At 47.9% G+C, this 25,077-nt stretch overlaps 1 long non-coding RNA gene across 1 annotated transcript; it reads right to left on the bottom strand.

Moving 5' to 3' along the window:
• Positions 1–8,413: 8,413 nt before the first annotated feature.
• Positions 8,414–10,841, bottom strand: LOC125553430. Its single transcript, XR_007304058.1, has 2 exons — positions 10,295–10,841; positions 8,414–8,820 (listed from the first exon to the last, which is right to left on the bottom strand). It is a non-coding gene; the product is annotated as an uncharacterized LOC125553430 (long non-coding RNA).
• Positions 10,842–25,077: the final 14,236 nt, after the last annotated feature.

Raw genomic sequence — 25,077 nt, 5'->3', positions numbered from 1 at the left:
CTTGGACATCTTTTATGACTGTGAGCACTCATTAAAATATGACATGCTAAAGAGTTGATGTTGGACAAGGAAGACAATGTAATGGGTTATGTTTTCTTATATCTAAGATAAAGTATATTGTCATGGATCATCCAACATGTTGAGCTTGCCTTTCCCCCTCATGCTAGCCAATTCCTTGCACCAAGTAGAGATACTACTTGTGCTTCCAAATTCCCTTAAACCCAGTTTTTCCATGAGAGTCCACCATACCTACCTATGGATTGAGTAAGATCCTTCAAGTAAGTTGTCATCGGTGCAAGCAATAAAAATTGCTCTCTAAATATGTATGATTTATTAGTGAGGAAGAAAATAAGCTTTATACGATCTTGTGATGTAGAAGTAATAAAAGCGACGGACTGCATAATAAAGGTCTATATCACAAGTGGCAATATAAAGTGACGTTCTTTCGCATTAAGATTTTGTGCATCCAACCGTTAAGCGCATGAAAACCCCTGCTTCCCTCTGCGAAGGGCCTATCTTTTACTTTTATCTTCTACCCTATGCAAGAGTCATGGTGATCTTCACCTTTCCTTTTTATATTTTATCCTTTGGCAAGCACAGTATGTTGGTACGATCCTGATATATATATCTAATTGGATATGAGTGAGCATGAATTATTATTGTTGACATTTACCCTTGAGGTAAGAAGTTGGGAGGCAATACCATAAGCCCCTATCTTTCTCTGTGTCCGATTAAAACTCCATAACCACAAGTATTGCGTGAGTGTTAGCAATTGTGAAAGACTAAAATGATAGTTGAGTATGTGGATTTGTTGAAAAGCTCTGACATATACTCTTTCTGATGTTATGATAAATTGCAATTGCTTCAATGACTGAGATTATAGTCTGTTGGTTCTCAATGAAGTTTCTGATTCATACTTGACATTGTGAATAGATTATTACTTGAGCATAAGAAATCATATGACAATATTCATATATGTTGCTGTTATGAGAATAATCATGATGCCCTCATGTCCGTATTTTATTTTATCGACACCTCTATCTCTAAACATGTGGACATATTTATCGATTCTGGCTTCCGCTTGAGGACAAGCGAGGTCTAAGCTTGGGGGAGTTGATACGTCCATTTTGCATCATGCTTTTATATCGATATTTATCACATTATGGGCTGTTATTACACGTTATGTCACAATACTTATGCCTTTTCTCTCTTATTTTACAAGGTTTACATAAGGAGGGAAAATGCTGGCAGCTGGAATTCTGGGCTGGAAAAGGAGCAAATACTAGAGACCTATTCTACGCAACTCCAAAAGTCCTGAAACTCCAGGGAAGTTATTTTTGGAAAATATAAAAAATACTGGATGAAGAAAGTAGCAGAGAGGGCCCACACCCTGGCCACGAGGGTGGGGGCGCGCCCTACCCCCTGGGCGCGCCCCCTGCCTCATGGGCCCCCTGTTGGCCCTCCGGTGCCCATATTCTGCTATAAGAAGTCTTTCGTCCGAGAAAAAATCATAAGCAAGCTTACGGGACGAGACTCCGCCGCCACGAGGCAGAACCAATCTAGGGCTCCGGCGGAGCTGTTCTGCCGGGGAAATTTCTCTCCGGGAGGGGGAAATCGTCGCCATCATCATCACCAACGCTCCTCTCATCGTGTCAGATTTCGGGTTCCGGCAGACCCTTAAGGTTCAAACTCTGGGGTGCGCGCGGAGATTACGCCTTCTACCTCTCCGCCTCGCAAAGATCTAAGCTAACGAAAGAACTGCACAAGAGACACAGGGTTTATACTAGTTCGGGCCACCATTGTGGTGTAATACCCTACTCTAGTTTGTGGTGTGGTGGATTGCCTCTTGGGCTGATGATGATGAACAATACAAGGAAGAACAGCCTCGCGAGGGTCTGCTCTTAGCTGGGGCGATGAACTGCTAGGAGGAGCTCAGTCGCCCTTCTCTCTCTCTTTCTCTGCTTTCCCAGATTCTGGATTGCTCAATCTAGATGCCTCTACCCTGGGGGTGGCTAGTCCTATTTATAGACAAAGGCCCTGGGCCTCCTCCCAAATATTGAGCGGGAAGGGCGCCAACAGTTGGCCATTTTGAAGGGGAACATCTGGTACACTTATCCTGACTAAAGTTGGTCCTCGCCTGCCAAAGGCTCTGGTGGTGACGCCGTCCTGGGCTCCACAATGACTTCCTCCTTGTCGCGGAGTTGGTCATGGTCTCGTTGCACTGAAATGGATGCCTTTGCTTGATCCTCTCGCCTGCGCTTGCCCCCTTTGCACCAAAGAGGAAAGGAGGACACTGCGCGGGCTGGCGCCCGCCTGGCGCCCTTGGTCATCATGGCTTGCGTCATGGGCACCTCGTGAGGTACCCCGCCTTGATCTCTCTGCCTCCTCGTGAGCCAGCCTGATGAGGCCGCGCCTGAGGAAGCTCTGCGTCGTCCGCCCCGCGAGGCTTGGCCCCTCGCGAGGGTCTTGGGTCTTGTGTTGATGAAGATGGGTCATGCTGGGCTCCCTTGAGCCATGCCGCAGGCCGCAGGCAGGCAAGTCTGGGGACCCCCGTTCCCAGAACACCGACACATCGGGAGAGGGAAATCTCCATCAACATCTTCACCAGCACCATCTCTTCTCAAACCCTAGTTCATCTCTTGTATCCAATTCTTGTCTCTAAGTTTGAGATTGGTACCTGTAGGTTGCTAGTAGTGTTGATTACTCCTTGTAGTTGATGCTAGTTGGTTTACTTGGTGGAAGATTATATGTTCAGATCCTATATGCATATTAATACCCCTCTGATTATGAACACGAATATGATTTGTGAGTAGTTACGTTTGTTCCTGAGGACATGGGAGAAGTCTTGCTATTAGTAGTCATGTGAATTTGGTATTCGTTCGATATTTTGATGAGATGTATGTTGTCTCTCCTCTAGTGGTGTCATGTGAACGTCGACTACATGACACTTCACCATTATTTGGGCCTAGAGGAAGGCATTGGGAAGTAATAAGTAGATGATGGGTTGCTAGAGTGATAGAAGCTTAAACCCTAGTTTATGCGTTGCTTCGTAAGGGGCTGATTTGGACACTGATCGACTTTTGAGAGATAGCATCAAAAAAGTGGCATAGGTCAGTAAGCGTCTCACGCACATGTGTGTCCATAATCCCTCTAAGTGAAACCGGGAGTAACTGCGTCATCATCACATGACAGTCGTGAGACTTCATCCCACTGAACCTTTTTTTCTTAGTGTCCAGATATCTTCTTATCTTCCCACAGTATCCGGAACTAACTCTGATTCCGTCAAGGCACTTGAACAATTGATCGACCTCCTTCGGATCTAAGGTGAAGCAAGAGGGGGGCAATATTGTTCTTCCTTCTTGTTTACTTTGTTGCCCCTATCTTCCGTCTCCGTCTCCGTCTCGGTCTCCTCTGACGACCTTTTACTGGGCATTTGGAGATCTTTCCTGATTTTCAAAAATTCCAAGTGCCTTCGGCCCATCCTTGGTCCTCTCCGGCATGTTCACCAATGTTCCAAGCAAACTCTCAAGGATATTTTTTTTATGCATTTGATCAAGGCTATGAGGCGTGTCGAGTATGGGCCAGTATTCCAAGTCCCAGAAAATAGATCTCGTCTTCCATATCTTCAGCAGGGGCTCCGGCGCCTTTTTCTTCATCTTTCCCGGCGAGGGGCGCTCTTCCCAGTTCTTCAATAACTCATATATTTCTGCACCACTACGCTTACGTGGAGGACCTCGATGCTCAGCCTTACCGTTGAATAGATCTCCATGCTTTCTCCATGGGTCATCCTTCTCTAGCCATCTTCGATGCCCCATGTACACGATTTTCGAAGACCCGCCATCTTTCGATAGCTGCAGAGAATTTGTATCATCCATGCACCTCGTGCATCCGCAATATCCGTGGCACACCTGGCCAGAGAAATAGCCGTAACCGAGATAGTCCTGCACCGTCGTGATCAACGCGGCTCTCATGTAGAAATACTCTCCTTTGCTTGCATCCCATGTCTTGGCCGGCGTTGTCCATAAGGTCTGTAACTCCTCTTTCAGTAACCCGAGATACAGATTTATATCATTTCCCGGTTGTTTCGGCCCTTGAATAAGCATAGCCATGTGTATGTATTTTTCCTTCATGCACAACCAGGGGGGAGGTTGTACATCCATACAAACACGGGCCATGTGCTATGATTGGTGTTCTGGTTGCCAAATGGATTCATGCCATCACTACTAGCGCCAAGCATGATGTTCCTTGGATCATTTGTGAAAAATTCAAATTCAGCATTTAATGCTCTCCACTGCCTAGCATCTGCGAGGTGTCTCAGCTTCGGCTCATCTCCGTCATCTGGCTTCACCCTCTCCGCGTGCCAGTGCATAAGCTTTGCTTCCTTAGGATCTACGAAATACCGCTGTAGACACGGAGTGATCGGAAAGTACCATACAACTTTCTGTGGAGCTTTCTTTCCGGCCTTTTTATATCGTGAAGCATTGCACTTTGGACAGATGGTTTTTTCCGCGTGCTCGTTTCGATATATGATGCAATCATTGATGCATGTGTGATATCTAATATGTGGCAGATCAAGAGGGCAAACGATTTTCTTTGCCTCCTCGACACTAGTAGGACACAGGCTTCCCGCGGGAAGAACCTTCTTTAGGTACTTCAGAAGCTCATCCAGGCTTGTATCTGTCCATTTGTTTTTTTCCTTCATCTTTAGAAGTTCTAGTGTGAAACTCAAGCGGGTCACCTCGGGATTGCAACCATCATACAAAGGAGTCATCGAGTCTAGCTCCAGTTGCGCCAGTTAGGCCTCCTCTCTTGAAGCAGATCTATAGCTAATCGTCTTCTTGCGAAGCAGGTCTCGAACATGCGGGTCCCGCATGGCTGAACTTAGTAGCGACGAAGACGGCGGCGTGTCCGCATCTTCTCCGCCTTGAACTGCCTCTTCGCCATCGACATTTTCGAGGCCGTCTTCCTCTTCGAGCACATAATCGGTCATCTCCTCGTCTGGTGGCCCCATGTCGTTATTTCCTGCCCCGTCGACATCCTCCTCCTCATCATCATCATCTTCACTTATCCACCGAGTATGGCCATGCATGAAACCATGCATGAGCAGGTGCGCCTTGAATTTACCACCCTGAAAGGGGTCGAGCCTGACTCTTCCTTTGCATTCTCGACACGGACATAAAACATCCGTCAGTCTTTTTTCATACATATCATCCACAATGGATTGCCAGTATCTTTCCACCATCCTTCCATTGACCTTCATGATCACCTACGCGCAGAGCAAATATTATAACCACGTATATATGCATGCATGGATCAAATTCATACAAAAATTCTGCATGACCTTCCCTAAACATAGGACATATTGAGTTTGCCTGAAATTCGCCGAAACAGAAATGAATTGACATTTCGGCAAAACATAGGCAACTCATGTCACTCACATGCCACACGCAATTCGGTATATTCATATCGCACATAGTTTCGGTCCTAATCGCAAACACACATATTTCCATTCTTGCACAACTCTTTTTTTGCTCACCTATTTGTCAAGAGGAATATCGAGCACCTTCTTATAATTAGCTAGTAGCTCTAGATAGAGCTATGAGAGGGAGGAGGGAGGGCATTAAGGGAGGGGGTGGTGGAGGGGCAAAGAAGAGAAGGGGAGAAGGGGCAAAAGAAAGGAAGAGGAAGGAGGGAGGGCATTAATGGAGGGGGTGGGGGAGGGGCAAAGAAGAGAAGGGGAGGAGGGGCAAAAACAAGGAAGAGAAAGGAGGGAGGGCATTAATGGAGGGGGAAGGAAGGGCAAAGAAGAGGGGGAAGCATTGAAGGACAAGCAAGTGCAAGAGGGAGGGGGAGGAAGAAAGGGGGAGGAAGAAGAAGGGGGGAAAGGTGGCAGATATTTTGGCTAGCGAGCATAGCAGTAGCGCTGGGCACCAAAGCGCACTACTGCTATGTGTGCCAGACAAAATATCTACTGGTACATAAAACTAGCTATAGCGCTTGCCCAAAAAACACGCTACTGGTAAAAGATTACACATAGAAGAAGTAGCAGTAGCGCTTCTTAGTGGCCCCATGCTACTGCTATTTTCTTAACAGTAGCACTTGTTAGGGTACCAATGCTGCTACTATTTTTTGGCCGGGGGTGTGGTGTGGCTAACTTACCAGTAGTGTGCCCTCTAGAAACCAACGCTGCTGCTAAGTTGTACCAGTAGCGCGGTTTGTAACACACGCTACTGCTAATTATCAGTAGCGTGGGCTCCAAAACACACGCTACTGGTAAACTTCTATGTACAAGCCTTTTCCTAGTAGTGAGGGCCTCTATAAGTAGGACTAGCCACCACCATAGGAGGCAACTAATCAGGGACAGATCATCTGGATCACCCTCACACACACTAGCTCACCAAGCTCAAGAACACCTCTCCTCAGGAGGCGGTTCATCACTTGTACTTGTTCATCCTTAGCCTACAAGGCAATCCACCACACCACACTGGAGTAGGGTATTACACCACAATGGTGGCCCAAACCAGTATAAACCCTCGTGTCTCTTGTTCCTTGGGTTCCGCGAGCTAGGCCTTGAGATCGTTGCGAGAGCGAGCTAGGGAGAGAGAGTTCTTCGTGCGCACCCTAGAGTTCGAACCTCAAGGGTTTGTCGGAACCCAAAATCCGACAGGTAACGGTGCCAGAAATTGGCAAACAAACGGGAGAAAGTTGTAATAAGTTGATAGATCGAACGCCAAATAAAATAAAGTGCAACAAGGTATTTTTGTATTTTTGGTTTAATAGATCTGAAAATAAAGGCAAAGGAAAATAGATCGCAAAGGTAAATATATTAAAGAAGAGACCCGGGGGCCGTAGATTTCACTAGTGGCTTCTCTTGAGAAAAAACAAACGGTGGGTAAACAAATTACTGTTGGGCAATTGATAGAACTTCAAATAATCATGATGATATCCAGGCACTGATCATTATATAGGCATCACGTCCAAGATTAGTAGACCGACTTCTGCCTGCATCTACTACTATTACTCCACACATCGACCACTATCCATCATGCATCTAGTGTATTAAGTTCATGGAAAAACGAAGTAATGCAATAAGAACGATGACATGATATAGACAAGATCTATTTATGTGGAAATAGACCCCATCTTGTTATCCTTAATAGCAACGATACATACGTGTCGATTCCCCTTCTGTCACTGGGATCAAGCACCGTAAGATCGAACCCATCACAAAGCACCTCTTCCCAGTGCAAGCTAAATAGATCAAATTGGCCAAACAAAACCCAAATATCAGAGAAGAAATACGAGGCTATAGGCAATCATGCATATAAGAGATCAAAGAAGACTCAAATAACTTTCATGGATAAAAAGATAGATCTGATCATAAACTCAAAGTTCATCTGATCCCAACAAACACATCGCAAAAAGAGTTACATCATATGGATCTCCAAGAGACCATTGTATTGAGAATCAAAAAAGAGAGAGGAAGTCATCTAACTACTAACTACGGACCCATAGGTCTACAATGAACTACTCATGCATCATCGGAGAGGCACCAATTAACATGATGAACCCCTCTATGATGGTGTCTAGATTGGATCTGGTGGTTCTGGAACTTGTGGCGGCTAGAATTGATTTTCGTCGGCTTCCCTAGGGTTTCTGGAATATTGGGGTATTTATAGAATAAAGAGGCGGTTCAGGAGGCAACCGAGGTGGGCACAACCCACCAGGGCGTGCCTGGGCTCCAGGCGCGCCCTGGTGGGTTGTGCTCCCCTTGGAGCACCCCCCCCCCCCCCCCCCAGGTGCTTCTTCAGCCCACTGGATGTCTTCTGGTCCATAAAAAATCCATAAAAAGTTTCATTGTGTTTGGACTCCGTTTGATATTGATTTCCTGCGATGTAAAAAACATGCAAAAAACAGCAACTAGCACTTGGCACTATGTCAATAGGTTAGTACCAAAAAATGATATAAAATAACTATAAAATGATTATAAAACATTCAAGAATGATAATATAACAGCATGGAACAATAAAAAATACAGATACATTGGAGACATATCAGCCACAAGGACGAAGGGCGCGCCCAGAGGGGTAGGGTGCGCCCCCACCCTTGTGGGTCCCTCGTGACTCCACCGACCTAGTTTCTTCGCCTATATATTCTCATATATCCACTACTAGGAAAAACCTTACCAGTAGCGTGGGTTTTTGGACTACCAGTAGCGTAGGTTCCCACGCTACTGCTATGACGCTACAGCTATTTTTTAGCAGTAGCGTGTGTTTTACCCCACGCTACTACTAAACAGACATACCAGTAGCGCTGGTGCCCCACGCTACTAGTATTCCACACCCACGCTACTAGTAAAGGAATAGCAATAGCGCTTCTATGATACACCCACGCTACTAGTAACAAATTAGGATTTAAAAAAAATAAAAGTCTATCTATTTCAGTTTAGACATGCATTTCACAATACATACATGTTATGCATACAGTCAATCATCAATCATACATATCTGATGTAGATAATTAACACACGCACACGCACACACACACACACACACACAATATATATGCCACGCGTCTATGTCGTCGACGTCGGCGCCTCCACAAGGCCGTGTTGATGTCGTCGACGTCGGCGCCTCCACAAGGCCGTGTTGATGGTGTTGATGTCGTCATCGCCACCGCCACCGCAGCGCCATGATGATGTCGTCGTCTTCGTCGCCGCCGTAGCCCTGTGTCGATGTCGATGTCGTCGTCATCATCGTCGCCGCAGCCCCATGTCGATATCGTCTTCGTCGCCGCCGTAGCTTCATGTCCATGTGTTCCCTATTAGGAACTCACAAATCCTGGAATTAAACAATGAACCAAGACCACTACTAGGAACTCAAAAGGACTTGGAGCATTAGTGCAATATAACAGTAACCTATAGAGCACTAAGTAACAATAGCATAAACAAAAGCATATAGCAGCAGCATAGTATATATGAATTATAAACAGTACCTAAGAGACCAATCCTAGAAATTAGGGAAAACCCAACTTAAGAAGGATACAATGCTAGGCATGACCAAATCTTATTATAGATTCTGAATCCAAGCTTTTGAGGCAAATTGCAACAAGCAAAGTTTGTGCACCAAGTAGGAGTAATTCCCAGGTCATTCGCAAGCAAGCAAGCAAGAAGGCATCAACAACAGCAGATTATTACCAACATTGTACCCTTTACTGTCAGGTCATTTCAATTCAACTCTTGGTTGCAGATGTATTATTGTTGTATTACTAGTAATCAGCAGCAGTAACAGCACTTGGTCATTATAAATATCACTGGTGATTATAGTCGACATGACAACTTCCCATTTATTACTATATTTATAATGAAATTTTGTAATAACATTCATTCATGTGACATAAGAGACTTAGAGCAACATTTCATATATTAGTGACAGTTAAGCTGCTGCACTTGCAAATTTGTAACACCAATCAAATAGATGTGTTATGTATATTCTCCAGTGCGGTCTTAAATTGGAAGGAAATGAGGAGTTTCTTCTTTCAAACCAATGTAGTGATTTTATTGAAAAGTATGAGCAGGTGCACTTATATTATATCAAAAATATAAATATTAGTATGTTTTTTATCTCACATGGATGTATTAAGTAATAATATGTGTGTGTGTGTAAAATAGACTATTCCAGTAAATTTAATCCTTGATTCCTCCTAATAAAGAACAATATCTTGAGGAACTACATAGAGTATCATACTGTTGCAAAAATTAAGAGTGAAAAAGTAAAATTATAGGCATAGGATCTTACATATTCGGTAAAGTCATTTTGAAAGCTAAATATTCAGAAGCATCAAAGATAGTTATTTTGAGAATGGAAACATATACCATAACTCGTTGGTTGTTTCTTGTAAGAGTATGTAGATAGAGTACCATCTAGAAAGACTCTCATGGCTAAGTGGCTGTTGCTTGTAATGCTATACAGATAGAGGACCATCCAAAAAGACTAAGCTATCAAAATGTTCCAATGCTCGCCTTAACTTCACTACAAGAAACAAGTTAAGGCATGAATAGAAAATTTTATACTTGAACCAAACTCAACTTGAGCAGCACTACAATGAACGAAAACTAAACTTGACATTACTGAACTAATTGTGCATCTATCTGCTAAGATCTAATTCGTTTGTCATACACTAGTACTACACTGAACTATAACTGATATCCCAAAGCCTACACTAGTACTACACTTAATTAAAACTGAACTTGGCTGTTGCACTTATGAAAATTCAGAAAACGCACTTGGCATACCTAGCCGCATTACTGAAAATTCATAAACGAGCAGCTGCAGCGGCGTCCAAGAGCAATTGGCCGTCAGCCGCCACCGAAATCCACGGACGACAGCGCCTCACCGCGACACCGGCCGGCCACGAACGACGAGCCGACCCGACGGTCACCAGATCCGTCGCCGCCACAGATTCTCCTGCTCCTGCGCCTGCACTCGTCTCCGTCCGTGGCCAATCCCCGTACTGTTCGTCGGCCTGGGCACGTGCATGTGCGGGGTGCTGCTCGTTGGCCAGCGGTCCGACCTGGGCACTCGGCGGCAAGAACACGGGGGCGCCCGAATCCCTAGCCGCGGGTAAGGGTGCTGACCTTGACGCATGGATATGGACGGAGGGGAGGGCGGGGCGGAGCTTGGGGGCATGTTGCGTGCGGCCGGAGATCGCCGGAACCGGCCGGCGTGGGTGGTGGCAGCGGCGACGAGATCGTGGGGGAGAGGAGCTCGACCGAGAGCCAGGGGTAACGGTGGGGGTGAGATTTGTGTGAGAGAGTTTTTTTATCTGGTCGCTTGGCATGTGGAGGCAGTTAGGGTGGGCATATTAACCGAGGACCGAACTACCGAATCGAATAAACCGGGACCGAAGCCAAAAAGACCGAAACCGAAAGTTTTGGTTTTTAGTTCGGTCAGCATGTTCCAAAAACCGAAATTAATTTGGGTAATTCGGTGTCATGGTTTTGTTACCCGAAAGGACCGATGAAACCGAATACACACGCACGTGCATTCAAATCTACGTAATGGGCCAACCCATAGCCCAATACCTCTCCCGTAAGATTCCTTCCTTTCTTCAGTAGCCCACTAGATGACCGACCTGCGCCTCAAGCCCTCGACTCTTCTGCCTCCACTCACGATCCCTCCCCCACCCAGCGCCTAACCCTAGCCGCCATGCGCTGCCTCTACCGCCCTCAACCACTGGAGGCAACAGCGGTGGCGCGTGAACTATGGAGGACACATCCCTCTTCCCTCCTATCTCCCGCTTTCTCTTTGATTGCCTTGCGTGGGCATCTTATTGCTGATTTGTTCACCTAAAGTTCTTGTTACTTTGATCTGATTTTGTAATCACAAGATCTTGTCTTGCGTGTGTACGCAATGTTTCTTTGCAGATCAATTTCTGAAGAGTCGCTTTCTTTCATTGCTTTCCCTAATCTATCGGTCAATTAAGTCTCGACCGAGGACCGAACCGAAATCTCGGTCCACCGAATCTTCAGTTAGGAGATTTCTGAGTGACCGATCGGTCATCCTTTTCTCAAAACTGGATTTCTTTGAAAGCCGAAGAACCGAACCGAACGGTTCGGTTAAACTGAATGCCCAGCCCTAGAGGCAGTGGACACGCTAAGTAGTAGCGTGGGTGTATCGCCTGCACTATAGCTATTCACTTAGTAGTAGCACGGGATTTACAACCAGCGCTACTAATATTTTTTGATCTGCTGGTGTGGTGTGGCACACTTACCAGTAGCGTGCCCAAAAGAAACCAACGCTGCTGCTAAGCCATACCAGTAGCGCGCTTTGTACCCAGCGCTACTGGTAATTACCAGTAGCGTGGGGACACAAACAAACGCTACTGGTAAACTTCTATGTATAAGCATTTTCCTAGTAGTGATCCCACAAACAATAGAGGGAGCCACAAAAACACTTTTCCACCGCCATAACCTTCTGTACCCGTGATATCCCATCTAGGGTCCTTTTCTGGCGTCCTACCGGAGGGGGATTCGGTCACGGAGGGCTTCTACATCAACACCATTGCCCTTCCGGTGAAGCGTGAGTAGTTTACCACAGACCTACGGGTCCATAGCTAGTAGCTAGATGGCTTCTTCTCTCTCTTTGATTCTCAATACCATCTTATCCTCGATGTTCTTGGAGATCTTTTCGATGTAATACTTTTTTGCGGTGTGTTTGCTGAGATCCGATGAATTGTGGATTTATGATCAGCTTATCTATGAATACTATTTGAATCTTCTTTGAATTCTTTTATGCATGATTTGATATCTTTGCAAGTCTCTTCGAACTATCCATTTGGTTTGGCCAACTAGATTGGTTTTTCTTGCAATGGGGAAGTGCTTAGCTTTGGGTTCAATCTTGCGGTGTCCTTTCCCGGTGACAGTTGAGGGAGTCCTGGACTAAGGGGTCCTCGGGCGTCCGGCCTGTTGGACATGGGCCGGACTAATGGGCTGTGAAGATACAAGACCGAAGACTCTCTCCCGTGTCCGGATGGGACTCTCCTTGGCGTGGAAGGCAAGCTTGGCGGCCAAATATGAAGATTCCTTTCTCTGTAACCGACTTTGTATAACCCTAGTCCCCCCCGGTGTCTATATAAACCAGAGGGCTTAGTCCAGAAACAGATATAGTCATACAGGCTAGACTTCTAGGGTTTTTAGCCATTACGATCTCGTGGTAGATCAACTCTTGTAATACTCATATTCATCAAGATCAATCAAGCAGGAAGTAGGGTATTACCTCCATAGAGAGGGCCCGAACCTGGGTAAACATTGTGTCCCCCGTCTCCTGTTACCATCGACCTTAGACGCATAGTTCGGGACCCCCTACCCGAGATCCGTCGGTTTTGACACCGACATTGGTGCTTTCATTGAGAGTTCCACTATGCCGTCCACAAAAGGTTTGATGGCTCCTTCAAACGTCAACAACGATGTTGTCCAAGGGGAAACCTTCCTCCCTGGACAGATCTTCGTGTTCGGCGGCTTCGCACTGCAGGCCAACTCACTTGGCCATCTAGAGCAGATCGATAGCTACACTCCTGGCCATCAGGTCAGATTTGGGAGCTTGAACTATGTTGCGGATATCCGCGGAGACTTGATCTTCAACGGATTCGAGACCACGGCAGTCGCTCCCCGTCGCCACAATGAACATGACTTAAATCTATCATCGGGCCATGCCCAGGAAATTGCACCTATAACCGCTCTGGCCTTAGATCCGGAGCAGATCGCGCCATCCGAGGACGGGAAGCTCAACCCCGCCACGGATCCGGAGGCCATAGATTCCGCGGCGTTGGAGCTGCACACAGACCTAACCTCGGGTGATATCTGTGTCTCCGGAACCTCAGATTCGTTTCCGGCTATAAGTTCCGAACCATGTGCGTCTGCGTATGACGAGCAGGATCGGTCATCGATCGCCGAATCCAGCGCCGCAGACATCTTCCGGCACTCGCCTTTAGGCAACGTGCTCAACTCATTAAAAAAATCTATCCCTAGCGGGGGACTCTCAGCCGAATTATATCTGGTTTGAACTGGAGGCTGATGATGGAGAATTTCATTTCCCACCTACCGCCCACTTCATAGCCACTGTCGAAGACCTAACCGACATACTCGATTATGGCTCCGAAGACATCGACGGTATGGACGACGATGCCGATGAGGAACAAAGCCAAAACCCGCCGTTTACCGGACGCTGGACGACCACTTCTCCGTACGACGTATACATGGTGGATACACCTAAAGAAACTAACGATGATGACAAAGAAGATACAGTTGAGGATAAACCTCCTGAGACACAGCCCAGACGTCGGCGTCAGCGGCGCCGCTCTAAGTCACATTGTGCAAAAGATAGCAATACCAGCACCGAAGAAAACAATACTCCGAACGATGCCGAAGACAATGAAGACCCTGTTGAGGCAACCTCCGAACAAGATGAACGGGAAGACGGGCACGTTAGCCCTGATGAACAGGCTATACACGAAGACTCGAAGGACATTAATTATCTTCCACTCTGCGAGGATGAGGAGAGCCTCGGCAACGAGGATTTCATCGTGCCTGAGGAACCTCTCGAGCAGGAGCGCTTTAAACGCCGACTAATAGCCACTGCAAGGAGCCTGAAAATGAAGCAATAGCAGCTTTAAGCTGACCAAGACCTACTCAATGATAGATGGACAGATATCCTAGCAGCCGAAGAATACGGCCTCAAGCGCCCAACCAAGGGTTACCCGAAACATAGATTGCTACCTCAGTTCGATGAGGAGGCGACGGAACCTGTACCACGTGGTCGGGACAATGCGGCCGCGGTCGGGATAAAGCGGCAGCTCAAGCCGAACAGCAGCCCGCCTCACCCCAACGAAAACATAGAGATAAAACAGCTCGGGGTCATACATACGACCCTCGGCAGGACCTCGACAGTAGAGCAGAACATACCAGATCGATCTACGGATCGCGAGGACATGCCTCGACACGCAACGTCGGCTACCTATTCGGACGTGACAAGTCTAGTCACGCCCGGGCCGAAAATCGTAGACGGACTCCATCTGAGCTACGTCGTGACGTGGCCCAATATAGAGGCGCCGCACACCCACTCTGCTTCACTGACGAAGTAATGGAGCATGAATTCCCAGAAGGTTTTAAACCCGTGAATATCGAATCATACGATGGAACAACTGATCGCGCGGTATGGATCGAGGATTTTCTTCTCCATATCCATATGGCCCGCGGAGATGACCTCCATGCCATCAAATACCTATCGTTAAAACTCAAAGGACCAGCTCTGTCGTGGTTTTGTCACGGCAGATGTCCTCATGAAAGGACTTAGTCGTGGAGCCATCGCGACGGGTTAGCTTGAAGGGGTTAAAGCGGACACAGGGACGCAAAAGAGTTTATACTAGTTCGGCCCCTTCGATGAAGGTAAAAGCCTACGTCTAGTTGTGATGGAATTGATGGGGTTTCGATGACTAGGGAGCAAACAAGCTTCGCCTAAGTCTCGAGTTGTTGTCTGTTGTCCTTGAACCGCCGCCGGGTCGTCCCCTTATATACATGGGTGACGCTCGTCGGTTCAGAGAGTCCCAACACTGGCTCATAGACGTGTCCGGTTTGGTCCCTTCTTATTCCTAACTTACAATACAAGTTACATACCAACGCTGGTTTACGGCTACAAGCCTTGAACCGACTATGGGCCTCAGGCCCTCATCTGCCTTCTTGGGCTTTAACATACTTTAACTACTGACGAAGTTAACCCGGCCCAGATAGGCCGGTTTACGCCTAGTAGTAATATCCCCAACAAGCTTGGTACTGGTTAAACAGTCTGCCGGAAAACTCTATTGGAAGCTGGGAGGACTTGGAAGACGCCTTCCGCAACAACTTCCAAGGCACATATGTTCGGCCACCAGATGTCGATGACTTAAGTCACATTGTCCAGCAGCCCGGAGAGTCAGCCAGGTAGCTCTGGACTAGGTTCTTAGTTAAAAAGAACCAAATCGTCGATTGTCCAGACGCGAAGGCACAACAGCACAAAGCTCGCCGCACAACCCGGCATAGCGGCCAGGTAGTTACCTCCGCCGGTTTACCGAACAGTCCGGTTCGGAAATGCCATTCAGAGGTCTCTAACTCTCTTGTCAATGCTTGTCCTAAAGCGGGCTGTTTTCGTCAACCTCGTAATCCGTCTGACTCCGATTATGAGGGCACTTCCCATTCATCGTCTGGCGAGTCATCAGCCACCCAGCTGCCACCACTCAAAACGGTGCTTGGGTGAGTCATATTTCTTATGATGTTTCTGAAGTATTACATTATAACATATATTGTATTGATCCTTCTTATTTCTTTCAGGGCCAAACCTAGGCCAAGCAAGAAGGCTCGCCTGGATAAAGCGGCCGAAGAGAACACCGCTCCTGAACCGGACAGAACACCAAACCGTGAAGCGGCTATTCGTGAAGATGTGCCAAACGACCCACCACCGCAAGATGATGACTTTATTATTGAAGAGAGACATATTGACACCTCAGGTCCTGTCGACCAGCCCACAAGCCCCATCCGGATTGAGAGATCCACCAGTCCATCAAAGCCTACTGATAAGCCGACGGCCCCAGTGCAAACCGGCGATGCCGAGGATGATGAAGTTGTTATTACTGGCACTGGCCGTACAGAGCCAGGCAATCCAGTCGCTTTATCTAGGCACACTGCCAAAGAAGAATTTGCTGCTATTGGCAAAGGCAAATGGAATGCTGATCTGGCGACTTACGCTGCTCTGAATGCCCAAGATCTCCATTCCGGCTATCTGAACCGGCTGTATACCAGCCGTGATTATGAAGCCGGTCTAGTTAACATGATGAAGACAAATATGAGGTAACTTCCATATGCCTTTTCCTGCTTGTATGTTTTAATGTGTTGACTCTCCTAGCCCCCAAGGGCCGGTTTAGGATCTCCATTCAAACCGGGACTTTGTTAATCCAAACTTCAATGTTTCTGAAGTTGCTGATGTAGCCCCCAAGGGCCGGTTCAACTTAGTGTAGTTAAACCGGGACTTTAGATAATAAAGATTGTAGCATCAGTACTAATGGAGCAAATAGCCATTAGCCCCCAAGTGCCAAGTTGAATACTTGTATTGAGCTTGGGACTTTATGAACAATTGTAGGATGAAGAGCAAATATGCATTAGCCCCCAAGTACCAAGGGCATAACTTGTTGTGTGGTTGGTACTTCAATTCTTGCTCCTGTTATCTGAATCGTATTACTGTCTATATGCAGGCTGAGCTGAACAAAAAAGAAAGCCAAATCGCCGATCTGCAAGAGAATCTGAAGTCCCAACAAGCTGAAACCTCTAAAGCAAAAGAGGAATTAACCAGCGCTTTAAGCGCCATGGAACAGCTGAAGGAGGGCTTCAACAAGGAGCGGGCGGATTGGGCCACTGAAAAATCCGCTTTAACCAAGCGAGCAGAAGATGCCGAGGCTGCACTGAAACCGGTAGTGGACGAACTGACCAGCATAAAGCGGCAAGTGCATGCCATGACTGCTGCCATCTTTGGTAAGCTTTCTTGATTTCTGGAGTAACTCGGCCTTCTTATGGTTTTGCCGGTTTGTTAATCCTTTGTAATGTTTCAGGGACACGCATTGGTCACTTGGGGTCGGATGTGCGGAAGAAATTGAAAGCCGCCTACACATTAATAGAGCAATTGTACACTGGCGCGCAGCGGATCATCTCTACTGCGTCCCATAACAACCCGGCGCCCACCTTGATCCAGGACACTCTTAAGAGACTGTCGATGCTTCCTGCTCGGATTGAAGAGCTGAAGAAATCTGCTGCTCGAACCGGTGCTATCAATGCCTTAATCCGGGCAAAAGCGTGGGTGCCGGATTTTGATCCTGTTGAAGCGGCTCAAGGCTATCCCAGCTTGAAGGAAGATGGGTCAGAGTTCAGTGAGGAGGATCTACGAGCGATAAACCGGGAGGTGTGCCCTCTAGCTTGTCAATTGGTTGAAGAGGCAGATTTGTCTCACTATCAAGCTCAATATGATAACCAAAACAAATGAGTGGCTGCACCAATTCCTGAAGCGGAGAATCTTATCCCTCCAATCCGTAAGCATACTTATGCTCCTCATATTGAACCGTCGTTGCTGATCAATGATGAAGTTGTCTTTCAATCATTAATGTGAATCGACTGGACAACTGTTGATTTCCAGCCGCTGGGTAGAGAAGCAGAGGTTGAAGCGGCACGGGATGACCTGCAACCATCAGGCCAGGCTGATGACCAAGCTTGAACCGGAAGCCGGTTTAAACTGCTGCTCCTTTATGCTCTGCGAAAAAACAATGATCTTATTTGGGCACCGTGCTGCCTTGATGTCTGCATATATGAAATTAAAATATCTGAAATTTAAAGATAGGATCAAATCTTTGTGATACATAATACCTGCCATCGTTGGGCATGAAGTTGGCTTGGCCAATCTTGAAGCGGATGTTTATAAACCCACACTGTTGGAGGAGACAGCAGCTCCTGTATATATAATGCCGGCTTACCATGTAAACCGTGTCGGGTTATGATAAACACCGTGTTACTCCGTAATAGGATGTTAACAAAAAATCAAACCGGGCAAATAGTCTCCGGATTAAGAATGGACCGTGTTCCGTCAATTGACAGTCGAACCGGTGTGAGAATTTGTCGGTTTAAAATGCAACAAAAGAGATATTTATCAAAAGAAAGACAAGAGTCAATCAAAGGCAAATATAAAACCATTTGCAAAAAAGAGGCTGTTTAAGCTGATCAAGTGGTATTACCATGGTCGGACACGACCAAGCCCCCAGTAGGCGTAGCTATGGTTCAAGTCAGCCAGGTCCCCACATGATGCATTGCCATTATGCCGATCAAGAGGGGTGACGATGGTTCGGGTTCGACCAAAGCCCCCAAGTGATTCTGTGGCCTTAGGCCGATCAAGAGGCGTGACTGGTTCAGACGTGACCAAGTCCCCAAGTGATCTGGTGGCTTTCGCCTATCAAAAGGTGTTGCATTGGTTCGGACACGACCAAGCCCCCAAGTGATATAACATGAAGCTTTGAAACGCTAACTCAAGGGGTAAACCGGAGGCCGCTTCAAGACAGAACAACTCCGTGTAACCACACATGATGTAAAAAGAACAGAGACCCCGCTTTAGCTGAGGCTCCAGTTTATTGTATTAATCATAATATATACATTGTCATAATATGTACATAAGTAGAGCCGATGGCTCAGGTATAGTAAGGCCGAAGATGAGCTATGTTCCACGGCCTGTTGGTCTCCTCCTCTGATGTACGTGAGTCTTTATGCTCTCGAATATCGATCAGATAGTATGACCCATTGTGCAGATTCTTGCTGACCACGAAAGGTCCCTCCCAAGGTGGGGATAACTTATGCATATCAGTCTGGTCTTGGATGAGCCGAAGCACCAAATCTCCTTCTTGAAAGGTTCTGGTTCTGACTCGGCGACTGTGATAACGACGAAGATCCTACTGGTAAATTGCCGAGCGGGCAGCTGCTATGTCACGCTCTTCGTCCAACAGGTCCAAAGCATCTTGCCGTGCTGCCTCGTTGTCCGCTTCAACATAAGCCGCTACACGAGGTGAATCATGACGGATATCACTGGGGAGAACCGCCTCCGCTCCATAGACCATGAAGAACGGCGTATATCATGTTGATCTGTTGGGTGTGGTGTTAATGCTCCATAATACAGATGGTAATTCTTCAACCCAACAACCCGGTGTTCGTTGCAAAGGAACCATAAGCCGGGGCTTGATGCCTCGCAAGATCTCTTGATTAGCCCTCTCTGCTTGACCATTGGACTGGGGGTGAGCCACTGACGAAACGTCAAGCCGGATGTGCTCACGTTGACAGAACTCCTTCATAGCACCCTTGGACAAGTTGGTACCGTTATCAGTAATGATGTTGTGTGGAAAGCCAAACCGGAAAATCACCTTTTTGATGAATTGAACCGCTGTGGCCGCATCACACTTGCTAACGGGTTCTGCCTCCACCCACTTTGTAAACTTGTCAACCGCCACCAAAAGGTGGGTCTTCTTGCCCTTGGACCTTTTGAAAGGCCCAACCATATCCAGCCCCCAAGTTGCAAATGGCCAAGTGATTGGAATCATTCTCAATTCTTGAGCCGGCACATGAGCACGTCTTGAGAACTTTTGGCAACCGTCACATCGTCTGACTAGATCTTCCGCATCAGCATGAGCAGTCAACCAATAGAAGCCGTGGCGAAACGCTTTAGCCACCAGAGATTTTGAACCAGCGTGGTGACCACAATCTCCTTCGTGGATCTCACGCAAGATTTCACAGCCTTCTTCAGGGGACACACAGCGTTGAAATGCCCCTGACACACTGCAATGATGCAACTCGCCATTCACAATAGTCATGGACTTGGATAGCCAGATTATCTGCCGGGCCAGAGTCTCATCCTCTGGTAACTTGCCCTGGTTCAAGTACGCAAGGTAAGGAAGCGTCCAATCCGGAATGACATGAAGAGCTGCCACCAATTGAGCCTCCGGATCAGGAATAGCTAAATCCTCTTCACCAGGGAGCTTGACCGATGGGTTGTGCAGCACATCTAGGAAAACATTGGGCGGGACCGGTTTGCGTTGAGAGCCCAATCGGCTTAAAGTGTCCGCCGCTTCATTCTTCCGGCGGTCCACGTGGTCCACCTGATAACCTTTGAAGTGACCTGCAACAATATCCACCTCACGATGATATGCTGCCATGAGCGGGTCCTTAGAATCCCAAGTGCCAGACACCTGCTGAGCCACCAGGTCCGAGTCACCGAAGCACTTAACTCGGCTTAGATTCATCTCCTTAGCCATCCGGAGACCATGGAGTAAGGCTTCATACTCAGTTGCATTGTTAGTACAAGGGAACATTAAGCGGAGAACGTAACAAAATTTATCACCTCGTGGGGAAGTTAACACGACTCCAGCCCCCGAGCCCTCCAATTGCCTGGACCCGTCAAAATGGATAGTCCAATATGTGTGATCCGGCTTCTCTTCAGGTGCTTGCAGTTCTGTCCAATCATTGATGAAATCGACAAGTGCTTGAGACTTGACCGCCGTCCGAGTCACGTATTTCAATCCGTGCGGCCCAAGCTCTATAGCCCACTTGGCAATCCGGCCAGTCGCTTCCCGGTTCTGGATTATATCTCCCAAGGGAGCAGAACTAACCACTGTGATAGGGTGTCCCTGGAAGTACTGCTTAAGCTTCCGGCTTGCCATAAAAACTCCATATACCAGCTTCTGCCAATGCAGATACCTTCGCTTGGACTCAATAAGCACCTCGCTGAATAGTAAACCGGACGCTGAACCGGATGCTCCTTGCCTGCCTCCTTTCGCTCCACCACAATAGCCACACTGACCGCACGAGCATTAGCGGCGACATATAGCAGCAATGGCTCCTTATCAATTGGAGCGGCAAGCACAGGTGGATTGGCCAACTGCCGCTTTAAATCCTCAAACGCTTTATCAGTAGCAGAACTCCAGACGAATTGATCCGTCTTCTTCAACATCTGATACAAAGGGATCGCCTTCTCACCAAGGCGGCTGATAAACCGGCTCAACGCGGCAATCCGGCCTGCCAAGCATTGAATATCATTGATACACTTTGGTTTAGCCAGGGAGGTGATTGCTATGATCTTCTCCGGATTAGCCTCAATTCCCCTATTGGACACCAGAAAACCCAATAACTTGCCTGCCGGTACACCAAATACACACTTGGTCGGGTTGAGCATCATCTTGTACGTCCTCAGGTTATCAAAGGTTTCCTTCAAATTGTCAACCAGAGTCTCCTTCTCCCTTGACTTAACCACAATATCATCCACATAGGCATGTACATGGCCAATCTGTTTATGAAGGCAATTCTGCACACACCGTTGGTAAGTTGCCTGGGCACTCTTGAGCCCAAAGGGCATAGATACATAGCAGAAGGCTCCAAAGGGAGTTATGAACACCGTCTTCTCCTGGTCCTTAACCGCCATCTTGATCTGATGATAACCAGAATATGCATCCAGAAAACTCAAACGCTCACAACCTGCCGTAGCATCAATAATTTGATCAATACGGGGGAGGGCAAAAGGATCTGCTGGACAGGCCTTATTAAGATCTGTGTAATCCACACACATGCGCCAGGTGCCGTTTTTCTTAAGGACCAGCACCGGATTAGCCAGCCATTCCGGATGGAAAACCTCAACAATAAAGCCAGCCGCTAAGAGCCTGGCTACTTCTTCTCCAATAGCTTTGCGCCTTTCTTCGTTAAACCAGCGGAGGAACTGTTTCACCGGTTTGTACTTAGGATCCACATTAAGAGTGTGCTCAGCGAGTTGCCTCGGTACACCTGGCATGTCAGAAGGCTTCCATGCAAAAATGTCCCGGTTCTCACAGATGAACTCGATGAGCGCGCTTTCCTATTTCGGATCCAAATTGGTACTGATGCTGAATTGCTTGGACGAATCGCCAGGTACGAAGTCAACAAGCTTAGTCTCAGCGGCCGATTTGAACTTCAGGGCCGGATCATGCTCCGTAGTTGGCTTCTTCAACGGAGTCATGTCTGCCGGATCAACATTATCCTTGTAATACTTCAGCTCCTCCGTGGCACAAACCGACTCTGCGTAAGCAGCATCACCTTCCTTACATTCCAAAGCGATCTTACAACTTCCATGAACCGTTATTGTCCCCTTGTGACCCGGCATCTTGAGCTGCAAATACACATAACAGGGTCGTGCCATAAACTTGGCGTAAGCCAGCCGCCCAAACAGGGCGTGATATGGGCTCTGGATCTTTACCACCTCAAAAGTCAAAGTCTCTGACCTGGAATCATGATCATCTCCAAAGGCCACTTCCAGAGCTATCTTGCCAACAGGATATGCTGACTTACCAGGTACTACACCATGGAATACCGTATTGGACGGTTTAAGATTTTTATCTGTTAATCCCATACGACGGAAGGTCTCATAGTACAAGATATTAATGCTGCTTCCTCCATCCATGAGTACCTTGGTGAACTTATAACCTCCCACCTGAGGTGCCACCACCAACGCTAGCTGGCCCGGATTATCAACCCGGGGAGGGTGATCCTCTCTGCTCCATAGGATTGGCTGTTCAGACCAGCGTAGATAACGGGGCACGGCCGGTTTAACAGAGTTTACTGCTCGCTTATGAAGCTTCTGATCTCGCTTGTCCAAGCTAGTGGTGAAGACATGATACTGCCCACTATTCAACTGCTTTGGGTGACTCTGGTAACCCGACTGCTGCTGCTGCTGCTGATTGTAACCACCTTGACTATTCTGATTACCTTGATTGTTATGTCCGCCCTGATTACCATTAAACCCTGAACCGGAATTTCCTCCGCCGTAACCCGGCCCGGATCCTGAGCCACCACCTGATCCGTGGTCATTCCAGAAAGCATTAGAGTTCTTGAACTCCTGCATAATGTAACAATCCTTCCAAAGGTGATTGGCTGGCACCTCCTTCGTCCCATGCTTCGGACAGGGCTGGTTCAACAGATAAGATAGGCGGTCCGGGTTAGGATTAGGCGCTCCACTGCGATTCGGCGTTTTACCTTTACGTTGTTGGCCCTTGTCCTGCGCATTGGTATTAGCCACAAAGTCCATGCTGCCATCCGCTTTACGCTTGCCTCCGTTTCCATGACCTGCCGGGTTATGCTGCTGTCCTTTGGAGTTGCTGTTCTTCTTTCCCTTCCCTGCCTTGTCGTCATCAGACTCGGGATCCTTGGTACTATCAGAGTCAGCATACTTCACTAACGCAGCCATGAGGGTCCCCATATCGTTGCAATGGCGCTTCATCCGTCCCAATTTTAACTTTAGAGGTCCAAACCGGCAGTTGCCTTCCAAGGTTATAACCGCGGTGTCGGCATTGATACGGTCTGACGAATGCAAAATTTGTGAGACCCGACGCACCCACCGAGTCGTTGATTCTCCTTCTTCCTGAACACAAGCGGCTAAGTCCACTATCGACATGGGTTGTTTACATGTATCCTTGAAGTTCTAGATAAACCGGGCTCGCAATTGGGCCCATGAACTGATAGAGTTGGCCGGTAAACTTTTTAACCAAGTACGGGTCGTTCCTTCGAGCATCATGGTGAAGTACTTTGCACACGCAGCATCACCCACATCCAGCATCTCCATGGCCATCTCATAGCTCTCTATCCATGTCTCTGGAGGCTGATCAGCAGTGTAATTCGGCACCTTGCATGGGCCCTTGAAATCTTTGGGCAGGCGCATGTTGCGTAAAGCAGGGACAAGACAAGGCACCCCCAAAGAGCTAGAAGAAACGCCAAGCTCGACCGAGGTAGTTGGACGAACCGGCGTAAGCTGGCGAGCCTCGTACTGTGCTGCTAACTCGGCCTCCCTGCGCGCTCGGGCCCGGTCCACCACTTCCTGAGCATCACCAACACCACCCGTCGGGTTGTTACCACGGGGTACCTCATGGTTTCGTGCATTACTTGACACAGCCGATTCATCCATACGCCTGCTATAGCTCCGTCTTGGATGAGGGGTGGAGTGAATTCGGTCACGACTGTATGAGTATGCTTCCTGCTGGATCAAAGCTATCCGAAGAAGCTCCTTAACCTGGCGTGTTTCTACCGCCTGCGGCGAATCGCCTTCAATTGGGATGGCCTCCAGCCGTGCAGCAGCAGCAACAAGGTTATCCATCGGGTTGGAATAGTGACCCGGAGGTGTCGGGACAGCCTGAGGTACCATAGCATTTTGACGAGGTGGATCCATCAAGCGTGGGTGAACCGGCGCGCCCATCCCTGGCGCTTCCGCCTGGTTTACCACCGGCGGGTTGCTGGTTCCTGCTCCCGGGGTGTTGAAGAGATCTCTAGCTTCGAAAAGCTGAGGCAAACGAGACCCGTATTTCCGCTTCAGGACCTCATGCGATGCATTCTGATCCAGCATAAGTCGGTAGGCTTGCGCATCCAAAGCGGCCCGCTCTGCAGTCATCCTGGCATTCTCAGCTGCTAGGTCGGCCTTGGCTTGAGTGATCTGATCCCTCACTTTCGCAATTTCCGCATCGTGGGTGTTCTGATCCGCCGGATTAGCCTCTGCCATGAGCGTTGCCAACGCATCAAACAGATCAGATAAAACTTGAGCCGGCGGGTGCACAGGGCCTCCTGCCCCGGCTGCCGTCGCCGTTCCTGATCCGGAGATCATTGCTGCTGCGGTCGAAGAGTGGATCGCTGCTTGTGTCCCAGCCATGAATATTCCGACCCAGTTTGGCAGATCAAAGGGGTCCGGAATACTGTCGCCATCGGAACAGCCCCCAATCCGGCCATCTTGCAACTGATATAGCGATTCGGTTTCTCCGGTCGAGGATTCGTCGCCGGAATAAACGACGGTCTCGCCACCAGATTCGGAACTGCCCTCGTATTCTCCTCCATGGATGACTCCCACGAAGGCACGCTTCACGGCCGGTTTAACCAGGGCGGATCGTGCACGCTGAGCCGTTTCGACGAGGTCGGTGCGGAAGTCCGACTCAGGGCCCGGTTCACCGATCTTGCCAATGAAGACG

This window comes from Triticum urartu, chromosome 4 (genome assembly GCF_003073215.2).
Source record: "Triticum urartu cultivar G1812 chromosome 4, Tu2.1, whole genome shotgun sequence".
NCBI classification, from domain to species: Eukaryota; Viridiplantae; Streptophyta; class Magnoliopsida; order Poales; family Poaceae; genus Triticum; species Triticum urartu.
The sequence above is the reverse complement of the archived record's forward strand: the minus strand, read 5'-3'. Positions and strand labels throughout refer to the sequence as shown.